This window comes from Astatotilapia calliptera, chromosome 3, assembly GCF_900246225.1.
Source record: "Astatotilapia calliptera chromosome 3, fAstCal1.2, whole genome shotgun sequence".
Classification (NCBI taxonomy): Eukaryota; Metazoa; Chordata; class Actinopteri; order Cichliformes; family Cichlidae; genus Astatotilapia; species Astatotilapia calliptera.
Window position 1 is genome coordinate 1,454,988 of NC_039304.1, and position 13,474 is coordinate 1,468,461.

The 13,474-nt window shown below is 39.6% G+C and overlaps 1 protein-coding gene and 6 non-coding genes across 7 annotated transcripts in view; 1 reads left to right on the forward strand and 6 right to left on the reverse strand.

Annotated features, from left to right (window-relative positions):
- The window catches only part of LOC113015885 (NACHT, LRR and PYD domains-containing protein 3-like), a 525,401-nt gene that overhangs the window by 473,401 nt on the left and 38,526 nt on the right, over positions 1 to 13,474 (forward strand). The gene's annotated exons all lie outside the window — the stretch shown is intronic.
- On the reverse strand, positions 1,674 to 1,747 carry trnai-aau (transfer RNA isoleucine (anticodon AAU)). The gene has a single exon. It is a non-coding gene; the product is annotated as a tRNA-Ile (tRNA).
- trnaf-aaa (transfer RNA phenylalanine (anticodon AAA)) lies at positions 2,633 to 2,706 on the reverse strand. Its single transcript has one exon. It is a non-coding gene; the product is annotated as a tRNA-Phe (tRNA).
- trnai-aau (transfer RNA isoleucine (anticodon AAU)) lies at positions 3,200 to 3,273 on the reverse strand. The gene has a single exon. It is a non-coding gene; the product is annotated as a tRNA-Ile (tRNA).
- trnai-aau (transfer RNA isoleucine (anticodon AAU)) lies at positions 4,726 to 4,799 on the reverse strand. The gene has a single exon. It is a non-coding gene; the product is annotated as a tRNA-Ile (tRNA).
- Positions 5,255 to 5,327, reverse strand: trnar-ucg (transfer RNA arginine (anticodon UCG)). Its single transcript has one exon. It is a non-coding gene; the product is annotated as a tRNA-Arg (tRNA).
- trnai-aau (transfer RNA isoleucine (anticodon AAU)) lies at positions 6,249 to 6,322 on the reverse strand. The gene has a single exon. It is a non-coding gene; the product is annotated as a tRNA-Ile (tRNA).

The following is a 13,474-nucleotide window of genomic DNA, read 5'->3' on the forward strand; positions in this document are numbered from 1 at the left end:
TTACCCTGTGAATAAAAGTATATGTTTTTGTCAATGTACCATGGTAATAACAGAAGCGAAACGCAATATTGTGTCAGGACAATTCACTATTTATGCACAATAAACACAGGAGCATAGCGCGACAATTTCTGTTCACCGCCAGACTTGCTTGTAACCTATATCACTAATTATGTTAAGAAAAATGACGCATTAACTACTAAAAAACTCTGACCTTTGCGGGAATGCTTGGAGCAGACTAACATGTGAGCTGGAGTGTTCTGAGACGTTTTGGTATATCCAGACCATCCATCGGCTCTTACTTCGGAAACATGGCTTAAAAGTTTCTCTTCAACGACGTAATCCGATAAAAAAAACAACGATCTCTTTACCCTTCGGCTGTCATGCGACCGGCTATTGCAGTTAATAATACAACAGCTTCTTGCCATTTTTTGGGTTTCTTTTTATCGCTGTGTAACTGAGTTCAATTGAAAGCCTGCGTGCGCTAGTACCTCTTGCCACAAGTTCCCAGAATCCTTTGTGGTTTTACCCCTGAATGACGTCACATTTTCAATCTTTATCCTGGTGGGCCGGTCTCTAGTCAAAATGCCCAGGCCGATTTTTTGTCCCAGTCCAGCCTTGCCCTCTACCAGTAATTTCAGTGAGTAGACTTTAATTTAGTCATATCCAATTTGGCACACTTTGGAAATATTTCAACAGGTAGTGCCTTACCTTTAGATAAGCCGGCTTATGCCCACTCACGTCAGACCACTGGCTCGTGCCTGTCCATTCAACAACCTCAGACCATCCAAACCTTTAAATTCCACCCCAATACCACAGGACGAGCCCCCAAAATGTTATGGTTCAAAAATATTGGGGATGGAGACAAGAGAAAAACCACAATAACAACACTGGTCCGGTCGGGTTGAGTCAAACGATGATTTTAATGATCACACACGTGGGAGATGGAAACTGTATGCAGACAGCATCAGATCTCAAAATGGTGGAGCATTGCTCAAACTTTTATAGCCTCTGGTGTCTCCACCTTATCATAAAAGCCTAAACATTCACATGCTTTCTCTCACACAGTGCCTAAGCTACGACCTTGGCTCCCTGTTTATCTGCTCCTGCTGAGATGGGGCAGAAAACTCCAGTATGTTCTGTTCTCTTCTAATCAGACAAATAAGGCGATGACTTTCTGCAAACAGTATTTCTTATAACTCAGCAGTATAATGCATCATAAAACAATATCATTCATTCACAATAAATCAGCAGTCTACTTTAATGCAAATCAGTTTAACTAATGCAATAGTTGTGGGCTTCTTCTAATTCAGGAGAATAATGCAAAGTAAAACTACATAATAATTCACAATCTTTAATTAGGGGTCTAACATGGCATAAAATAATATTATAATCTAACAGTGAGGATATAAAGCAGCAGTTTTTGATGCAGTATGCTGTGTCAGACTTTGGAAATGAGTGATTTATCCAGAAAGTAGCTGGAAAAGTGATTTGGAGATTGTAGCTAAGCATGTAATGTATTCATTAGCATGTCATGTGTCAGTGAATTTTGTGGTTTGTTGTCATTTGTAGTTGCGTACATCACTCACCTGGAAGTTGGCAGAGGTTTTTTCTTGGATCCCACCAAATAAAATCCACAATCTATCACCAGACAGCACCTAGGATGGCTGCTGGAATGGCCAGTATGGGGATTGAACCCATGACCTTGGCGTTATTAGCACCACGCTCTGACCAGCTGAGCTAACCGGCCTACATCTTGTGTGCAAACTGATCCTTTTGTTGACTAATATACCAAAAAAGAGGGTGGAAGAACTGTTAAGAACACAAGAGAAATGTGTGTTTACAAGAAATTACTTCAAGCTGTACCAATGAAAGCCAACTCTTGGAAGCTCCTACTGATCAGAAGCCACCTATGCAGGTGGAGTTCCACCAACAGCCTGCTTCCAAGTCGTAATTTTTTCACCCATGTCGCTTGAGGTCATGGCATGTTATTGACTTTCTATGGTTGCTTCTAAGCCAAGACTACTGGAGCCTGGCACTGATAAGGCCAAGTTCACGGCTTCAGTCCCCAACCTGGCCATTCGAGCCTCGTAGAGTCTCTGTTTAAGGACATGAAGTTGACAACAGCGTAGCAATTTTGGATGACACAAAGGAGCCGAGGTTGGCATGCTGCGAACGCATGCCTGCTCCTCAAGGACTCACAACCAACCACGAAGGGACTCGAACCCTAAAATCTTCTGATCCGAAGTCAGACGCCTTGTCCGTTAGGCCACGTGGTCTGGCAGAAGCTCCCACTTTTCACGAACGTTCGTTGGAGTCTGCTTGAGCCAACTGCTGGTGTTGGGTTGGTCACGTTGCTGGTGGATATTGCTTGATTGTTGCTTGAAATAATTGATTGTTGCTTGAAATAAGTGCATGCCACAGAATTTCTCCCATGTATCAAGCTCTTAAAAACGTAGTCCTACCTGCCACATGCACAGTGGATCCACCCACTAAGCCAGAGTATCAACTGCCAATGGACGTCATAAAGCTTACGTGGCCCGATCTGTCACCTGGAAGTTGGCAGAAGTTTTTTTCTTGGATCCCACCAAACAAAACCACAGTCTACCATGAGACAGCACCTTCCATACTGGAATGGCCAGTATGGGGATTGAACCCATGACTTTGGCGTTTTTAGCACCACGCTCTGACCAGCTGAGCTAACCGGCCCACAACTTGTGCCTAAACCGACACCTTTTTTTTGTCTAATATACCAAAAAAGAGGGTGGAAGAACTGTTAAGAACACAAGAGAAATGTGTGTTTACAAGAAATTACTTCAACATAGTGGGAAAAAAAACTCTTCTGTTGACTTACAAAAAATGCTTTAAGACGAAATTTGCCACAAAACAGTACATGGTGTGCGTCTTCTACTGTTAGGGTCGATAGGTGAGGATATAAAGCAGCAGTTTTTGATGCAGTATGCTGTGTCAGACTTTGGAAATGAGTGATTTATCCAGAAAGTAGCTGGAAAAGTGATTTGGAGATTGTAGCTAAGCATGTAATGTATTCATTAGCGTGTCATGTGTCAGTGAATTTTGTGGTTTGCTGTCATTTGTAGTTGCGTACATCACTCACCTGGAAGTTGGCAGAGGTTTTTTCTTGGATCCCACCAAATAAAATCCACAATCTATCACCAGACAGCACCTTGGATGGCTGCTGGAATGGCCAGTATGGGGATTGAACCCATGACCTTGGCGTTATTAGCACCACGCTCTGACCAGCTGAGCTAACCGGCCTACATCTTGTGTGCAAACTGATCCTTTTGTTGACTAATATACCAAAAAAGAGGGTGGAAGAACTGTTAAGAACACAAGAGAAATGTGTGTTTACAAGAAATTACTTCAAGCTGTACCAATGAAAGCCAACTCTTGGAAGCTCCTACTGATCAGAAGCCACCTATGCAGGTGGAGTTCCACCAACAGCCTGCTTCCAAGTCGTGATTTTTTCACCCATGTCGCTTGAGGTCATGGCATGTTATTGACTTTTTATGGTTGCTTCTAAGCCAAGACTACTGGAGCCTGGCACTGATAAGGCCAAGTTCATGGCTTCAGTCCCCAACCTGGCCATTCGAGCCTCGTAGAGTCTCTGTTGAAGGACATGAAGTTGACAACAGCGTAGCAATTTTGGATGACATAAAGGAGCCGAGGTTGGCATGCTGCGAACGCATGCCTGCTCCTCAAGGACTCACAACCAACCACGAAGGGACTCGAATCCTAAAATCTTCTGATCCGAAGTCAGACGCCTTGTCCGTTAGGCCACGTGGTCTGGCAGAAGCTCCCACTTTTCACGAACGTTCGTTGGAGTCTGCTTGAGCCAACTGCTGGTGTTGGGTTGGTCACATGGCTGGTGGATATTGCTTGATTGTTGCTTGAAATAATTGATTGTTGCTTGAAATAAGTGCATGCCACAGAATTTCTCCCATGTATCAAGCTCTTAAAAACGTAGTCCTACCTGCCACATGCACAGTGGATCCACCCACTAAGCCAGAGAATCAACTGCCAATGGACGTCATAAAGCTTACGTGGCCCGATCTGTCACCTGGAAGTTGGCAGAAGTTTTTTTCTTGGATCCCACCAAACAAAACCACAGTCTACCATGAGACAGCACCTTCCATACTGGAATGGCCAGTATGGGGATAGAACCCATGACTTTGGCGTTATTAGCAACACGCTCTGACCAGCTGAGCTAACCGGCCCACAACTTGTGCCTAAACTGACACCTTTTTTTTGTCTAATATACCAAAAAAGAGGGTGGAAGAACTGTTAAGAACACAAGAGAAATGTGTGTTTACAAGAAATTACTTCAACATAGTGGGAAAAAAAACTCTTCTGTTGACTTACAAAAAATGCTTTAAGACGAAATTTGCCACAAAACAATACATGGTGTGCGTCTTCTACTGTTAGGGTCGATAGGTGAGGATATAAAGCAGCAGTTTTTGATGCAGTATGCTGTGTCAGACTTTGGAAATGAGTGATTTATCCAGAAAGTAGCTGGAAAAGTGATTTGGAGATTGTAGCTAAGCATGTAATGTATTCATTAGCGTGTCATGTGTCAGTGAATTTTGTGGTTTGCTGTCATTTGTAGTTGCGTACATCACTCACCTGGAAGTTGGCAGAGGTTTTTTCTTGGATCCCACCAAATAAAATCCACAATCTATCACCAGACAGCACCTTGGATGGCTACTGGAATGGCCAGTATGGGGATTGAACCCATGACCTTGGCGTTATTAGCACCACGCTCTGACCAGCTGAGCTAACCGGCCTACAACTTGTGTGCAAACTGATCCTTTTGTTGACTAATATACCAAAAAAGAGGGTGGAAGAACTGTTAAGAACACAAGAGAAATGTGTGTTTACAAGAAATTACTTCAAGCTGTACCAATGAAAGCCAACTCTTGGAAGCTCCTACTGATCAGAAGCCACCTATGCAGGTGGAGTTCCACCAACAGCCTGCTTCCAAGTCGTGATTTTTTCACCCATGTCGCTTGAGGTCATGGCATGTTATTGACTTTCTATGGTTGCTTCTAAGCCAAGACTACTGGAGCCTGGCACTGATAAGGCCAAGTTCACGGCTTCAGTCCCCAACCTGGCCATTCGAGCCTCGTAGAGTCTCTGTTGAAGGACATGAAGTTGACAACAGCGTAGCAATTTTGGATGACATAAAGGTGCTGAGGTTGGCATGCTGCGAACGCATGCCTGCTCCTCAAGGACTCACAACCAACCACGAAGGGACTCGAACCCTCAATCTTCTGATCCGAAGTCAGACGCCTTGTCCGTTAGGCCACGTGGTCTGGCAGAAGCTCCCACTTTTCACGAACGTTCGTTGGAGTCTGCTTGAGCCAACTGCTGGTGTTGGGTTGGTCACGTGGCTGGTGGATATTGCTTGATTGTTGCTTGAAATAATTGATTGTTGCTTGAAATAAGTGCATGCCACAGAATTTCTCCCATGTATCAAGCTCTTAAAAACGTAGTCCTACCTGCCACATGCACAGTGGATCCACCCACTAAGCCAGAGTATCAACTGCCAATGGACGTCATAAAGCTTACGTGGCCCGATCTGTCACCTGGAAGTTGGCAGAAGTTTTTTTCTTGGATCCCACCAAACAAAACCACAGTCTACCATGAGACAGCACCTTCCATACTGGAATGGCCAGTATGGGGATTGAACCCATGACTTTGGCGTTATTAGCACAACGCTCTGACCAGCTGAGCTAACCGGCCGACAACTTGTGCTTAAACCCACACCTTTTTTTGTCTAATATACCAAAAAAGAGGGTGGAAGAACTGTTAAGAACACAAGAGAAATGTGTGTTTACAAGAAATTACTTCAACATAGTGGGAAAAAAACTCTTCTGTTGACTTACAAAAAATGCTTTAAGAAGAAATTTGCCACAAAACAATACATGGTGTGCGTCTTCTACTGTTAGGGTCGATAGGTGAGGATATAAAGCAGCAGTTTTTGATGCAGTATGCTGTGTCAGACTTTGGAAATGAGTGATTTATCCAGAAAGTAGCTGGAAAAGTGATTTGGAGATTGTAGCTAAGCATGTAATGTATTCATTAGCGTGTCATGTGTCAGTGAATTTTGTGGTTTGCTGTCATTTGTAGTTGCGTACATCACTCACCTGGAAGTTGGCAGAGGATTTTTCTTGGATCCCACCAAATAAAATCCACAATCTATCACCAGACAGCACCTTAGATGGCTGCTGGAATGGCCAGTATGGGGATTGAACCCATGACCTTGGCGTTATTAGCACCACGCTCTGACCAGCTGAGCTAACCGGCCCACAACTTGTGCCTAAACCGACCCCTTTTTTTGTCTAATATACCAAAAAAGAGGGTGGAAGAACTGTTAAGAACACAAGAGAAATGTGTGTTTACAAGAAATTACTTCAACATAGTGGAAAAAAAACTTGAACCCATGACTTTGGCATTATTAGCACCACGCTCTGACCAGCTCAGCTAACCGTTGATGGAGGAATTAACAGTGAAGTGAGGAAGTAATTATTGAAGTTAACTCAGAAAGATCAATTAGAGAAAAAGAGTCTAACTTATCATCAATGGTACTAAGATTAGCTGTAGATAATATTGCATCTGTGGGATGATTATTGGTAATTTTTTCTCTAATGATAAAAATTTTATTTGTGAAGAAGTTCATGAAGTCATTACTAGTTAACGTTAAAGGGATGGTTGGCTCAAAAGAGCTCTGACTTTTTGTCAGCCTGGTTACAGTGCTGATGAGAAACCTGGGGTTGTTCTTATTTTCTTCAATCATTGATGAATAGTAAGATGTTCTGGCTTTGCGGAGGGCTTTCTTATAAAGCAGCAAACTATTTCTCCAGGCTAAATGATGATCCTCTAAATTTTCCTCTCCAGCTTACGAGTCATCTGCTTTAGGGTACGTGTTTCAGAATTATACCACGGAGTCAGGTACTTCTGATTTGAGGCCTTAGTTTTCACAGGAGCTACAGTATCCAGAGTCGTACGTAGTGAGGAGGTAAAATTATTAACAAGATAATCGACCTCTGTTGGGGTAGCGTTCAGATAGCTGCTCTGCTCTATGTTGGTACAGGGTATTGAAGATGATAACAGTGGGTGCATTATATTCTTAAACTTAGTTACAGCACTTTCAGAAAGACATCTACTGTGATGACATCTACTCCCCACTGCTGTGTAATCAATCATTGCAAATGTAAATGTAAATTTTCAGCTCAGGAGGGTAACTCCTAAATTCCAGTTGCATTGTGCTCCTCAAAGAAGCAGAAATCCTTGTTGCACAAACAACAAAAACAAAGTTCTGGTTGTGTAGGGGGGGCTTCCAGATGTTGAGCAGCTGCACTGTTTCCCTGTCTTTTGTTCCTTCTTCCCACTAAAGAAATATTCTTTAATAATATATTAATGTTCAAAGGCAAAGAGGAAACACACACTGCATACTAAAGTGTGTGTGGAACATGAGGACACATCACCATGGCAGAGCACCCGGTATGGATTGCAAACCATGATAAAAAACACTGACATGGAGTGCACATTATCTGCAGGTTTCCACAGGGGGAAATTAGACTTATGTGGCTGCAGCTCACAAGTTCTTGTTTTTATAGTTCTGTGTAACAAAAATAAAAGTAATGTTAACATTGCTGTTCACAAAATTTATAGCTGTAATAAAATTCTACTTTATTTCTTCACCTGCAGGAAGTGTAGTCAGCTGATTTTAATGCCATTTTTAACATATGATGATTGATATTTTGGTTTAAAATGATCAAATGTGTCCTGAAGCTGGGAGGTTAAATAAATCCAGTCTGGTGTGTGTAAAATAATCAGCTGTAGTTTGTTTCATAGGTTCATTTTCTGCAGAGACAATGTAGACTGACAGTCTCACAACTCTGTCTCAAGCCAGGCTGTGAAGTAATCATGACCTTTAATCTATAGATTCATAATCCACGACACAAAGTTTGTATTCATGGAATTGAAATTGAGGTTTTACACTTTTAAGTCATTAAAAAAGCACACACTTGGATAATGGAGGGGTATCAGCAGAATAAACCAAATTGTTTTCTCACACAGGGCACTCACATATTTTGTTTTTCTACTTGTTAACTACATTATTAATTTTACCAGCAGGGAATACATGCTCGATTAGATTAGAAAACATCTATGGAATGATACTGGAATAAGCAAACATTTAGGCCTGAGACGGCATGTAAATGAGAGCAAACAGCCAGATCATTTAATGGGGTTGAGATGTAGAAAGAATGGGTTGGTTTGAAATACAGCGGTTAACCTTTTTTTTCTTGACTGCCATGGTCATGCCTTTGTGCTCACATGCTCTCTTTCGTGCCCTTTTAACACTTTGAAGCATTTATTTATTATTTTTTTCTGGAGTCAATGTGACATCTATAGAATAATTATGAATTTATTCTAAACAAATTAAAACCTACTGACTGCAGTAACAAGAATATTTAAAACTATTTTTAAATGAAATAATTTGTGTATTATTCTCAGTTTCCTGTTTTCTTCTTTCAGGATAGAATCTCACACCAACACATTCAAAGAGATATAAAAAATAAATGTAAACTTTTTTCTCACTCTGTGCTGTTTTTTGTTTGTTTGTTTGTTTGTTTTTTATGTGACTTATTTGTGCCTTTATGGTATTTTATATTCCCAATGCACCCTTAATCAAATGGGTGGAGAAAAAAATACAAACAAGAAAAACAGGCAAAGCTGATGAACATTTGGAGCCAGACAACACGAGTTGAGACAAGAACACAGTGACAAACCTTGGGTGTATAGTAGAGATTCTTCAGCTTCTGCTCTGTTTGAACAACCTGTAAGTCTCTCTTCTTTTTACCATAAACTTATATATTTATTATATTATAGATCACTTTTTTGTGATTTGACATGTGAAATTCTAGTGTGGCTGGAATCAAATAGTTTGATGAACAGATGACATTTGATATCTGGAGTTCAGATAAATATTAAATATGTAAGTATCTGATTCAAAACACTGCTTCACAAACTAATGGATTTTCTACAACAGGAAGTAAATATTTGTTATCCTGATGGGATTAGATTGACAAAATTTATCATGTTAACATATCATAAATCAGTCTGTCAATCACTCAGAAAATTGAAAGATAAATACACAGTCGTCTTAACATCATATTTACACACATTTATGAATTACCAAAAAATGAACTGCTGCCTAAAAACAATCATAATTTTATTCAAAGTGGAGATGTTACAGAAGGTATTCAGTCGCTGGATTTCAGTACAAAATGGGCAAATTTAGCACAATTTAGAAAAAACACATACATTTAGATATTGTACAAACACAACCCCCTTTTTTCTTAGTTTTAAAAAAACAAAGTATATTGACTCTTTTTCATAAGAAAGTGTATGACAACAGCAGGTAAACAAGAATTACTGAAACAGAAAAATGTATCTGTCATGATCCACTGTTTGCTCTGATAATCATAACCAACAGAATAGATAAATTGAGCTTGTATTAATTTTTACTTTTATGTGGTCTGTTTTGGTGTTTGGTTTTAGAGACAGTTACAAACACTGGATTTACAATGAACTCTCTTAATGGAAGACTTGGGTAATGATGGTCTCCCTCCTTGAGAGCTGATGTTGTGATGAAGGCTTTTTTTCTTTACCGTGATAGGATCTGGATCATCCACACGTGTCTTCTGTGGACGTCCAGGCCTTTCTCTGGTCTTTTCTTCTGTGAATGGACTAAACTGTCGATGTGTCCTCTGCCGATTGACTATTTCTTTCAGAGCTGCTCCACAGGAGGTCAGGGTGTCACATAAACAGCTTTAACTGCACAACGACACATTTAAATCATTTCCACACTTCTTAGTGTGGTTAATTAAAAAAAAAAAAAAGATAAAAAAAATCCCTAAAACCAATCTAACGCCATTAAAGGTTTAAGGGACTTATTAAAGACAACTCTTTTTTTTTTACTTTAGTCTTTTTTTTTTTTTTTTTTTTTACAAATAATCAATAAAACCTGTAAAAAAAATATCCACTCTTAAATCTGCACTTTAGAATGTTCCACTAGAGTCCTAAAGTTTTTACTCCTCGTAGCTGTGGGTATATGAGAACCAAAATGTGAACTCACAGGCAGAAAGGATTAAAAAACTAACCCAAAAATCCAGAGAAGTCAAAAGCCAAAATCCAAATTTCAGGAAAACACACAAGAGAACAACTATAACATCCAGCTTCAATGGCATTTATTGCCAATTTCAACAAACAGAAATTTTGGTTGAGTAAATATATTATTGAATGAATCCTTGAATACAACAGTTCACATGGGGTGCACATGGTCTTGGTTTTCAATTACTCTGAAACGGAAACATTTCCAGTATCATGTCATGGTTCCATCTTCTTGTATTGTGATAGTATAAGCTGTTAATGAGTCACTGAGGCATGTTGGTCTAATGAAAGCTGTGATCTTTGCAGGTTGTTCACATGAAGAGTAAACTGGAAACATTTTACAATAATGGATTTGAGTTTTGTTCATTATGTAGTCATAATCAGCTGATCAGGCCTGAGGTAAAAAGTTGTTGTTTTTTTTTTTTTTTTCTCTCTAAATAAAAATTCAGGTATCAACACAAACTGTGGCCCAATAATGGAGGCGTTAACTTGAATGTGGTTTTGGAGAACTGTTACAGTCTTGATATCTCATGCAGCTCTGTACAAATTATTGCAACAGATTTAATGTTCAAAGGCAAAGAATGCATTTGAACTACAAATTAAAGTGTGTGTGGAAGTGAATCAATACACTTGAGTTTCACACGGAAAATAACCACAGTGAACTAGACCAGTTCAAACTTGTATAATTACCCAGGTTTGACTAACAGTCAGTTTCTACTGGGCGTTGCTCAGACAAGTACAACACTCACAACCAGGCTCACGTGCACATTACTATCATCTGCTGGTTTACTCAGGGAAAAACAAATAGTCTGTGTTATATAGCTTGAAAACACGCATCACAGCAACTACAGGGTGGGGTTTGTTGGACTGACAAGCTTTTGTTTGTAATAAGGCAGGTCTTTATTTTTGAGTGAGAAGCAACGAAAAGTTTAAAAGTTACTAATTTTTTTTTTACAACATTACTTGTTGCACTTTTGGGTCTGATAAAATGTTACTATTGACTGCCACTGGCTGGTAGCCTGTAAGAACTTTGGCTTTATTAAGCCTTAATTCATTTGAACAGGTCAGTTATCTACAGAAATCAAAATTTAAGAGTGACTCCCATGATTGATCTGAATCTGGAAACAAAAGGAAATCAAGGCAAAGTGAGCTGCAAGCAATAGTGAAAATGCTTCCTCAAAATTAATGTGTTAAACATTATTCATTACATAACAGGAATCATTTGCTCCTTAAGGAAATAATTTTGTTCCACTAATCACTGCATCATTTTTTGTGTTAATATACAAGATGACCTGAAATGTTTTGTCACCTTATTACAAGTATGTAGAATATAGAAAAGTATAGAAATGTAAGGCTCAGGCTCCAATCACACACATTGACACTAAATCCTGTCATAATGAGGACTCACGGGATCTTTGTTTCAGTGTTTCAGTTTGAACACAAAGTGACATCAGAGCTGCTGAAAAACAGCTCAACGAGTTTAAGAAGCTTGGGGAAAAAAGCATCTGGACTTCTTTAAGTTTCTTGAAGATGTTTCACTTCTCTTCCAAGAAGCTTCTTCAGTTCTAGGGTCAAATGGTTGAGAGTCCCAGATGTAAGCCCTATGGGAGTGTCCCCAAAATGGGACATGGACCCCCTATTGATCCTCTAGCAATTCACACGAGCCAAGGTGTGAAAAAGGGTGTAGGTCACAATCAGCCAAGGTTTCAGATGAGCTCATAATTGTAAAACCAAGCCCCACCCTATCATGTGATTTCCTGAGGTGGCCCAGGGTGTGAGTGGGCATTAAGGCGTCTGGGAAGGGATCTCAAAACTGGAGTATAGATGGCAGACAGTTGGCGGCTTTTGAAAAATGGTCATTTACATTGTACTTTGTTTATTAATTCTTTAATTTATCTTTAATTCTTGCTTTAGTCTTTACTTCTTAGGTTAAATCCTTAATTTATTCTTTACATCTCTTAGACGTTTTATTTTATCTATTATGCAACTCCTATTACCTCTTTCTCTGTAACTGTTTCTAACTGTAAATATTCACTATTCACTACACGATGTACTGCGTATGATTGTATGACGAATACAATTTAAATTTGAATTGAATTTTAAAACTTCAAATTCAAGCAAATGAACTCTGCTCAGAACCAAATCAACATTTATTTGATAAATAAATAAGGGATAAAATAAAGCAAGTGATCTGGAAAATAATAAATAAAAGGAAACAAGCAGACAATGAAAAATAAAAGTACAGCAAGATATAGAAAAACTATAGAAAAATTGTTTGGGCAATACACTTATATACACTTCATCAGAGTAGATGTCTTCTTGAAAGTGCTGTAAGTAAAACTAATAACTAGATTAAGAATATAATTCCTCCACTGTTATCTTCAATGCCATATGCCAACACAGTGCAGTGGCTACCTAAACGTTGCTCCCACAGCAGTCAATTATCTTGTTAGTGAAAAAGAAAGCCTAAAATGAGAAGTATTTTGCTCCGTGGTATAATTGTCAAACACACACCTTAAAGCAAATAACGCGTAATTTGGAGAGGACAATGCTTCTCAGTAATTGTAAGATCATCTAAGCCTGGAAAAATAATTTGTTCGTCACAGCAGGACACGCTGGTGTGTTTATGAAGCAGACCCAATATGCAGACACAGGAGAAAAACAAAGTATAACAAAAAGCGAACCTTTGTTGTGGCTGATAGTAAACACAGAAAAGGCGACAAAATGAGGGAAAAACTGAACTAAACCTACACTGGGAGCAGCTAAACAACTATGACAATCAGAACATGAAATGACAAAATGAAACTGAACAGGAATATGTGAAACGTGAACGTGAAGAAAACTAAACCTGACACGAACATGAACCTGAACAACAGAAAAAATAAGACCCTGTGACCAGGGCCCTGTTTCAGGAAGCCGGTTTAGAAAACTCAGAGTGAAAAACGATACTCAGGGTTGAGTAACCCCGAACTGTCCAACTCGGAATATTCGGTTTCAGAAAGGCTGATAACAAGTAGTTCAATCAACGCGGACTTGCTTTAACCCCAAGTTAAGCACGCGCACGAGGATACATAAAGCCCTGATTAGTGGAGCACAGATTAAGCGAGTCACCATGGAGACGGAGGGAAAGAAGGCGCGGTCAATGTATTTCACAGCGCTTGAGGCCGAAATTCTGATGGCAGCATATGCCGATAACACGCAAATTCCGCGGAAAAAAGTAACACAGCCACAGCTGCGAAAGAAAGGGAGCATGCATGGCAAAACAAAGCCGACAGAGTCA